At 41.1% G+C, this 10401-nt stretch overlaps 2 long non-coding RNA genes across 2 annotated transcripts; one reads left to right on the forward strand and one right to left on the reverse strand.

The window, feature by feature from the left end:
- Window positions 1-3017: 3017 nt before the first annotated feature.
- LOC138513082 (uncharacterized) lies at window positions 3018-4151 on the reverse strand. Its single transcript, XR_011281695.1, has 3 exons — window positions 4044-4151; window positions 3808-3919; window positions 3018-3365 (listed from the first exon to the last, which is right to left on the reverse strand). It is a non-coding gene; the product is annotated as an uncharacterized lncRNA (long non-coding RNA).
- Window positions 4152-8295: 4144 nt separating this feature from the next.
- Window positions 8296-9553, forward strand: LOC138513084 (uncharacterized). The gene is made up of 3 exons (XR_011281696.1): window positions 8296-8403; window positions 8528-8639; window positions 9082-9553. It is a non-coding gene; the product is annotated as an uncharacterized lncRNA (long non-coding RNA).
- The last annotated feature ends 848 nt before the right edge of the window (window positions 9554-10401 follow it).

The following is a 10401-nucleotide window of genomic DNA, read 5'->3' on the forward strand; positions in this document are numbered from 1 at the left end:
GTGGATTTCTAAAAGTCACCCATGACACTGGGTGCACCAACCCTGGGAGTGCAGCAGCTTCAGGAAGGTAAGCAAAAACCTGCTGGCAGTGAAGATAAGAGCAGTGAATGAATTCATGCATTCCCCCTATGTATTCATCTGCCATTCAACATCTCGGTACATCCAACCACCAGCACTATCATCCATCATCCTAACCATTTATTCTGCCTTCCGCCTACTATATTCATCCATGAATCCCCCCAACAGCCATTCCTTCACATTCAATCCTTCCATGCAACCTCCATTAATACGTGTGCCTAGACTTCCTGTATATATCCATATGTCTAACCGCCTGTCCATGGATTCATATTACCAACACCTGTCAATACCCATTCATCCATTCCTTCATCAATCCCTCCTTTCTTCCTCCCATTCATCCATTGATGATTCCTTTGGTACTGATGGCTCCTCTTTATGTAAATAGGTGGTGAAGGGTGTTGTGGGAGCGTGAAGTCCCAGGGATCTTTTCACACTGCTGTTCAAAGGAGGCAAACACTCCCTTGAGCTGTGAGCTGTGAGAAATCAAATTTGTCTCAAATTCATTCACCACGATTTACTCTAATTAGTTTTAATGTGATTATGTTTTAATTCAACACATTCACACCTTGATTTAACCAGCTGAGTATTACATGTTTCCCAATTTCACGCCCTTGTTTTTTAATACCATTTGAAATAATTCATCTCTATATCATTTGAAACCTAACAAGTTTGTACTATGTTTTCAAACACATTTTTACATACATCTGGTTGTTTTAATTGGTCACACATGTTGCCATTCTTGAAAAGGTGCATTGGCATTTGGGGCCCTGGAATGTTTTGCCAGGAAACTGCTTTCGGCCTGAATTTATAATGTTATCCTTATTACCCCCCTTGTCTAGTCCTAATTGGATGAGAGCGCCCAACCCGGAAAATAGGCAGAACACTGCCTATGCTTTCTTTTTACAAACTACGCCTCGATTCGCATAAAGCCTTTCCCTCTCGACAGCCATACACATCAATATTCCACACATTATTGTCACATGATAAACCATGTCGTAGATGTCAAATAGAAGTTTCTTCAGGACTTGTTGCTACCCAAAAATAAGAGTGTGCAAGCATTCCCTGAAACCAAGAGAGTGGCAACAACACTGCTGGGTAATTATTCTGGCTAACAGTAAACAGAGGGATGAAGGCAAAGTTGGGGAAGGGAAACTGGCTACTTATTATTATTCTTTGTAGTTGATGCAACCTACATTGCCAAAGACAATAGGAAGAAGCTAGAAGTGTGTCCTAAAGGCAATTCTAGGTTGTTGTTGTTGTTGTTGTTGTTGTAGACAGACAAGAGAGGCAAAGAGGCTGCCCCTCTTTTCAGAGAAAGTGCCATGTCTACTTAAAGGTGTTGAAGTACCAGAAAGTGAATCTTCTCACAACCAAAACTGTTTAGAGCCACAAAGTATTGAAGCTGTGATGGTGTATTTGGTTGTCAGTAGATTTTAGACTTCAGTAGCACAAATGAAGGTGGAATACTATGAGGTAGAGGAGTAGACACTCATGGTTAACGTTTGCAGTAGTTGCTCAGAACAGAAGAGTTGTTGAAGTGAAAGTAGAAGTGCTGTGAAGTCATCCTGACAAAGATACCTACCGTGACTCTTAATCTTATAAGGGATGGTGTAAAAAGGTGTTGACCAAGAACTGTGTTTCTTTTTGTTAAACTTTGGAGCTGACTTTACTTTGAATCCTGTGCAACGGGAGTTCACCCAGGTTACTAAGAGGTCACCAAAAGGGATAGTGAATAGCATTCTTGGGGCCTCATCACAAGTTGGGCGGTAACCCTTAAATATGGCAGTAACGCAATCACTGCCGCATTTAAGGGTCCGCCGGATCACGAGTACAAATACCGCCGGCGCCATTAAAGCCGGCGCAAGTACTGGCAGCCGTAATAGTGCCGGCAGTAAAAGCGCCGGAACCAAATTGCGCAATCAAAGAGCTATCACGAGTCCGGCATAGGAGTTATTAGCACCAGAAAACCGGCGGATAATCCGCCGAAAATACCCCCAGCCAAATGCTGGAGGTAAAAGACCACAGGAGACAGCAAAAAGTGCCCAGGTGAAACCAATGCCAATCAGAAGCCTACAAAGGACCCACCCATGCACGGCACACACTTCCAAACACCATGCTGCCATTTGGAGCCGGGAGTCCTGACGTGGGAAACTACCTGCTGCACATGGAGCCACGGAGGCCAGCCAACCAGTCCAGGGCACTAAAAGCACAGAGGGTGGTGGGGATGAGGAGAAGGAGGAGGAGAGTAACACCAGCAAGGCGGACAGCCATACCCAGGGTCAGGCCAACACCCTGGGCCCTGACTGATGGGCAGTCGTTGACTGAGTATAGGCTGGGCATGGAAACCATCACACAGTTGCTGGACATAATCCAGGCAAACATAGGTAGCCGTATGACTATCAGCACTGCAGTGTCCCCGCTCGTGTAGCTTGAGTCCGTGCCACAACACATTGAGACTGGCAGCTACCAACTCACTGGTGCTATGATGCATGCCATGGCCCAGTCCACCCTCAGTGCCATGGTGGGACAGGTCCTGGATGCACTTTTGCTCCCCACCCTGTCACACCTTATTAATCCCACCCTGCCCACCCGACAGTCATTGCAATGGTGCACGAAAGTAGGCACATCCACAACAACACAACATACGAGTTGCTTGATCCACGACAATGTGCATACCTGAAACAATGAGTCCTGATCGGCCAATCACATGCCAGGATTAGTGGACATAACAGTACAAATTGGCAAACACAACACCACCGAAAGGGAATGCCAATGACACATGGCCTAACAAAACGTTGCATGCACACGCAGATGCAAGAGCTCCCTCATCCAGCGACAAGGGACGGACCTGATACAACTAGGAGAGAGTATCAGGAAACCTAACTGTATCAATGATTAGGAAATCGCCAGCGGAGAAAAAATTGCACTGAACAATTCAAATTGTAACAAGGGTTCTGTCTCTTTAATAGTCATAAAACGTTTTTAAAAAACCAACATTTGTGAAATAACACTCAATCATACCACTCATTCTACATACATCTCATCTAACAGGGGAATTCTAAAGTGAATCTAAATCTTTATAGACATAACATTGCTGTTTGAAATGTGCATTTGTGACAGAGGAAAAAACCATTTGTTTTTCCTAGAACAGTCGACATATGTTTCGGCCCGTTGTGATGTACCACTTTTGTCAACGGTGGTCATCCAAATAAATGTAAGGCCATCTTCAGGACGCCAATTGCTTTGTAGTTGATCAATCTTGATCCCCATTTAGTACATACACACATCTGCAAAATCATTTTTCATATATCAATGTAAATATATTCATCTTATATAAGACTTTGCTGTAAAACATTTGTTTTTGTAAAATGAAAACGACAGACCAAGGTGCATATCTCCCTAAAAACTCAATTTAAGAGCGATGGCTAGTTGTATATTGTGCTAAACCTACCTTTACCCCACTAAGACCATCTTAAGCTATTTAGACTATTGAGAAAATATACAGTCAAACGGTGTCTCTAAACTGTACTACTACTTTCGTCTTGGGTTGGTGTCACTTAATGGGACCCTGTGATCTAAATTCTTTTTAGACCATTTGCCAGATTTCGAAATATATTGAATACACTTACAACTACTTTCGTATTGGGTTGATGTCACTTAATGAGACCCTGTGATCTAAATTCTCTTTAAACAATTTGCGAAATTACAAAATATTTTGAATAAACTTACATGTACACGTTCTATGTGACTGGAATTCTTCGTTTGTCTCGCTTGTCTGAGCTTGTTGCATTTGAATCTTCAAGCGCAGGTGTGTTTGGATTGCGCTCTATGATGCTTGTACCTAAAATTAATTAAAGGAACTCTTTAAAGAAAGCGCCTATGGATAATTTAGTATCGCTATTTAAATATATTACAGTTCGTCACTGGCCTCTTTTAATAGAGTGAAAAAAAGGGTAATGACTTACAAATTAGCATCCGCTGTTGATAGTTGTTAATGCCTTAGTGGAAAGTTGCCGGATGTCTTCTAGTAGTTTAAGCTGGACTGAAGGGCTGTGAGTAGATTAGTTACCTGTGGTAAAAAACACCGAAGCTAAGTTAGCCCGAAAGCACTTCAATGTGTGAAAAAACAATTGTACGAATGTTCGTAAAATAGAAGCTCTATTGAGGCTGAGAGGCACGCAAACATTGCAAGTGTCTTTATTATTGTTTTGAAATCCATTGTTGCCACAACCCATCGGTTTTTATGCCGTTGGTATTAAGTGTGCCCTGAAGCTGTTTGCTAGCCAACATATTATTGGATGCATTCTAATGCAAAAAAAGGACTCATTGGTTTCGTTGTTTTAAATCTGTGTAAGCCTATTGGTTAGTTACACTCCTGGAGGTATAAAAGACAGGAAAGGCAGGCAAAAGATATAATCACTCGGATCGAAAGGCTATTTGCCTTTAGAAATCGAACAGAAAGGGCGCATATTTTACCTCTATTAGCTCTTTAGTCCTCGGCAGGCATTCGCTCGCTGGCTGACTTGTCACGGGCTTCGGTAACAAAGCTTGAAGTGAAATTGAGTCTAATTTATATACGGTCACATGATCTACAGTTGTCGACACGTGATCGCCAGTCTATTGTTGCACGCTTAAAGGATGATGGAACTAGTAGTTTGGAACGCTACCGTGATCACAATATAATTGTTAGGTGTTACTGTTCTATATATTGCAAAGTGGTCTTTACTTGGGTTTGTTTGATCTAAGTGTGTACGTACGACTCGCGCGGTAGTAAAGATACTGTTGAAAGCCTAAATATAGGTAAAACTAGTGATGTATAACATTGTGACCTATATTAGTTCAATTTTTTGGTTCGTATTTACCAAACGAGTTTTTCTAGATTTTATCTGATTTTCATATATCCGCTCAAATGGATTGAATGAACTAATTAAGACTGTTACTTTGTGTAACTTTGGTAAAGCGTCTTGAAAGAACTATTAGTCGATGTAATATTAGGCCCTATAACGGAGCCTAATTTCTAATTTGTGCTTTTTGAATCATGTTTCTATTTGGTATATTTGTTTGACGTAATTAGTGTTCTGTGATAATAGCGCGGGTGTCATGACCCTTGGGTTCGAGGAACCGCGTCTCTGTGTACCTTAAAGAAGTGTGTTCCATTCTATGCCGATATTAAGGCCATGTTTCACAGTATCAAGGTTATATATCCATTTCTGCTCGCATCTGGACAGGTTAAGGTCCATGTTGCCGCCCCTGGGGGATGGTTGGATCACTTGAATTACACACCAAAGTAATTCTGTATATTTGTGTTGTTTGAGGACATAATGTGCCACCAAAGGTTTGTTGTCTAGTTTGTTTCGAATACAGCATTTGTGTTCGCAGATTCTTTGGCGTACCTGTCGTTTGGTTTTGCCTATGTAAACTAAATCACATGGGCATTTAATAGCGTACACTGCCCATTTGGTGAGGCAGTTGGTAAAGGTCTTCAAATGGATGGTGGTATTACATAGTTGAATGCTTTTCATTGTCATGGTCTGTGCACATACAGAGCAATTGCCGCAACGATGATGGCCTATCACCGGTGGTAAGCCCCACAATTGGGTTTGGGTGGTATTTGCCTTTGGGGGTCTCGGATATGTGTGGACTATAAGATCTTTTATATTACGTTGCCTTTTAAATGCAAAACGGGGCATAGAGGGACTAAAATCCTCTGTTTTAATCATGTGCCAGTGTCTTTTAACGATTTTTCTGAGATGGCTGCTAATCGGGCTATATGTGCTGACACATGTGATTTTGTCTTCTTTGTTGCGTTGAATGGGTTCTAGACATGTGGTTCTATTCATGTGTAGTGCTCTTTTGTATGCCTGCTGCACAGTTTTTTTCGGGTAGCCTCTATCTTGTAGCCTTTTCTTTAGTGATTTTCCATGTTGTTTATACATCTCTATTTGTGTACAGTTTCTGCGTATACGCAGAAATTGCCCATATGGCAGGCCTTCTTTCAAACCCAATGGGTGAAAGCTTTGGTAATTCAGCAAAGTGTTTTTATCTGTCGGTTTTCTGTATAGACTGGTTGCTATGTCCAAATTGTCTGGCACTCTTTCATAAATGGTTGAACACTCAAAACCCCAACATACAGTTCACCATTCACACAGATTTATATACCATTCCTTTCCTAGATCTTCAAATACAAAAGACAAACACAGGAGACATAGCAACCAGTCTATACAGAAAACCGACAGATAAAAACACTTTGCTGAATTACCAAAGCTTTCACCCATTGGGTTTGAAAGAAGGCCTGCCATATGGGCAATTTCTGCGTATACGCAGAAACTGTACACAAATAGAGATGTATAAACAACATGGAAAATCACTAAAGAAAAGGCTACAAGATAGAGGCTACCCGAAAAAAACTGTGCAGCAGGCATACAAAAGAGCACTACACATGAATAGAACCACATGTCTAGAACCCATTCAACGCAACAAAGAAGACAAAATCACATGTGTCAGCACATATAGCCCGATTAGCAGCCATCTCAGAAAAATCGTTAAAAGACACTGGCACATGATTAAAACAGAGGATTTTAGTCCCTCTATGCCCCGTTTTGCATTTAAAAGGCAACGTAATATAAAAGATCTTATAGTCCACACATATCCGAGACCCCCAAAGGCAAATACCACCCAAACCCAATTGTGGGGCTTACCACCGGTGATAGGCCATCATCGTTGCGGCAATTGCTCTGTATGTGCACAGACCATGACAATGAAAAGCATTCAACTATGTAATACCACCATCCATTTGAAGACCTTTACCAACTGCCTCACCAAATGGGCAGTGTACGCTATTAAATGCCCATGTGATTTAGTTTACATAGGCAAAACCAAACGACAGGTACGCCAAAGAATCTGCGAACACAAATGCTGTATTCGAAACAAACTAGACAACAAACCTTTGGTGGCACATTATGTCCTCAAACAACACAAATATACAGAATTACTTTGGTGTGTAATTCAAGTGATCCAACCATCCCCCAGGGGCGGCAACATGGACCTTAACCTGTCCAGATGCGAGCAGAAATGGATATATAACCTTGATACTGTGAAACATGGCCTTAATATCGGCATAGAATGGAACACACTTCTTTAAGGTACACAGAGACGCGGTTCCTCGAACCCAAGGGTCATGACACCCGCGCTATTATCACAGAACACTAATTACGTCAAACAAATATACCAAATAGAAACATGATTCAAAAAGCACAAATTAGAAATTAGGCTCCGTTATAGGGCCTAATATTACATCGACTAATAGTTCTTTCAAGACGCTTTACCAAAGTTACACAAAGTAACAGTCTTAATTAGTTCATTCAATCCATTTGAGCGGATATATGAAAATCAGATAAAATCTAGAAAAACTCGTTTGGTAAATACGAACCAAAAAATTGAACTAATATAGGTCACAATGTTATACATCACTAGTTTTACCTATATTTAGGCTTTCAACAGTATCTTTACTACCGCGCGAGTCGTACGTACACACTTAGATCAAACAAACCCAAGTAAAGACCACTTTGCAATATATAGAACAGTAACACCTAACAATTATATTGTGATCACGGTAGCGTTCCAAACTACTAGTTCCATCATCCTTTAAGCGTGCAACAATAGACTGGCGATCACGTGTCGACAACTGTAGATCATGTGACCGTATATAAATTAGACTCAATTTCACTTCAAGCTTTGTTACCGAAGCCCGTGACAAGTCAGCCAGCGAGCGAATGCCTGCCGAGGACTAAAGAGCTAATAGAGGTAAAATATGCGCCCTTTCTGTTCGATTTCTAAAGGCAAATAGCCTTTCGATCCGAGTGATTGTAACAGGAAAATATCTTTTGCCTGCCTTTCCTGTCTTTTATACCTCCAGGAGTGTAACTAACCAATAGGCTTACACAGATTTAAAACAACGAAACCAATGAGTCCTTTTTTTGCATTAGAATGCATCCAATAATATGTTGGCTAGCAAACAGCTTCAGGGCACACTTAATACCAACGGCATAAAAACCGATGGGTTGTGGCAACAATGGATTTCAAAACAATAATAAAGACACTTGCAATGTTTGCGTGCCTCTCAGCCTCAATAGAGCTTCTATTTTACGAACATTCGTACAATTGTTTTTTCACACATTGAAGTGCTTTCGGGCTAACTTAGCTTCGGTGTTTTTTACCACAGGTAACTAATCTACTCACAGCCCTTCAGTCCAGCTTAAACTACTAGAAGACATCCGGCAACTTTCCACTAAGGCATTAACAACTATCAACAGCGGATGCTAATTTGTAAGTCATTACCCTTTTTTTCACTCTATTAAAAGAGGCCAGTGACGAACTGTAATATATTTAAATAGCGATACTAAATTATCCATAGGCGCTTTCTTTAAAGAGTTCCTTTAATTAATTTTAGGTACAAGCATCATAGAGCGCAATCCAAACACACCTGCGCTTGAAGATTCAAATGCAACAAGCTCAGACAAGCGAGACAAACGAAGAATTCCAGTCACATAGAACGTGTACATGTAAGTTTATTCAAAATATTTTGTAATTTCGCAAATTGTTTAAAGAGAATTTAGATCACAGGGTCTCATTAAGTGACATCAACCCAATACGAAAGTAGTTGTAAGTGTATTCAATATATTTCGAAATCTGGCAAATGGTCTAAAAAGAATTTAGATCACAGGGTCCCATTAAGTGACACCAACCCAAGACGAAAGTAGTAGTACAGTTTAGAGACACCGTTTGACTGTATATTTTCTCAATAGTCTAAATAGCTTAAGATGGTCTTAGTGGGGTAAAGGTAGGTTTAGCACAATATACAACTAGCCATCGCTCTTAAATTGAGTTTTTAGGGAGATATGCACCTTGGTCTGTCGTTTTCATTTTACAAAAACAAATGTTTTACAGCAAAGTCTTATATAAGATGAATATATTTACATTGATATATGAAAAATGATTTTGCAGATGTGTGTATGTACTAAATGGGGATCAAGATTGATCAACTACAAAGCAATTGGCGTCCTGAAGATGGCCTTACATTTATTTGGATGACCACCGTTGACAAAAGTGGTACATCACAACGGGCCGAAACATATGTCGACTGTTCTAGGAAAAACAAATGGTTTTTTCCTCTGTCACAAATGCACATTTCAAACAGCAATGTTATGTCTATAAAGATTTAGATTCACTTTAGAATTCCCCTGTTAGATGAGATGTATGTAGAATGAGTGGTATGATTGAGTGTTATTTCACAAATGTTGGTTTTTTAAAAACGTTTTATGACTATTAAAGAGACAGAACCCTTGTTACAATTTGAATTGTTCAGTGCAATTTTTTCTCCGCTGGCGATTTCCTAATCATTGATACAGTTAGGTTTCCTGATACTCTCTCCTAAGTTCCATACAAGACTAAAAGAGAGGGGTAGTCGATCTGATTCTCACTTGTTTTCTCTAAAGATTGTCCCTTCCTTCAGATCAGACCCCCCGTTATCAAAAAAGAGGGATTACCCATTACTTAAAACCACCCTGATACAACTAGACACGGGTGTGGTGCTTACAGTAAGTAGTCCATCGATTCGATGCTGACCCTAGCGCCCCACACACCACAATGCAATTGACCAAATGACAAGTAGTACACATGTGCCACATGAGTGCAATATACATGAAGACTCACACATACATCGTAACACAGCTGCATGCCGACCTCAGATGATGCATGTCCTGCAAGACACAGTGTGCATGGCAACAAAGCAATGTGATACCAGGACCTTATCAACGCAAATGTGATTCTGCTTCCGACGTCACTGATCACTGAGCCCTGTGCACCCACTGAACCAAACTTGTCCTCTTACCTGGATTCCCACACCTGCAGGTGAATCATGAGGTCCCCAGCACACATGGATCATGTCCTCTGTGCGTCATCCACACACTCCAGCTGAGCGTGCATACAACATTACATAGAGAGGTACACATATAAGCGTTAAGGGGGCATTTGGTCTGTTGATGGCACGCTATTGGTGCCTATACTGTATGAGAGGGGCATTGACATATGCACCTTGAAACATTTGCAAACAAGTCCTAACGTGCCATGCTGCACAACAGCTGCTGTTGCAGGAATGTGCCACTGCCCCACGTTGCCGATGTGCAGCCATCAGGGGATGGAAGACAGGATGATGATGTGCCCGAAGCTGGTGCATGTGTACACAGGGATGGGGTAGGGGAGGGGAGGTTGGGTAGACAGGGCTTGAATGACAATTGACTCAGAAAGGGTGATGGGTACATGTAA

Source organism: Ambystoma mexicanum, chromosome 12 (assembly GCF_040938575.1).
Source record: "Ambystoma mexicanum isolate Mex_15411 chromosome 12, UKY_AmexF1_1, whole genome shotgun sequence".
NCBI classification, from domain to species: Eukaryota; Metazoa; Chordata; class Amphibia; order Caudata; family Ambystomatidae; genus Ambystoma; species Ambystoma mexicanum.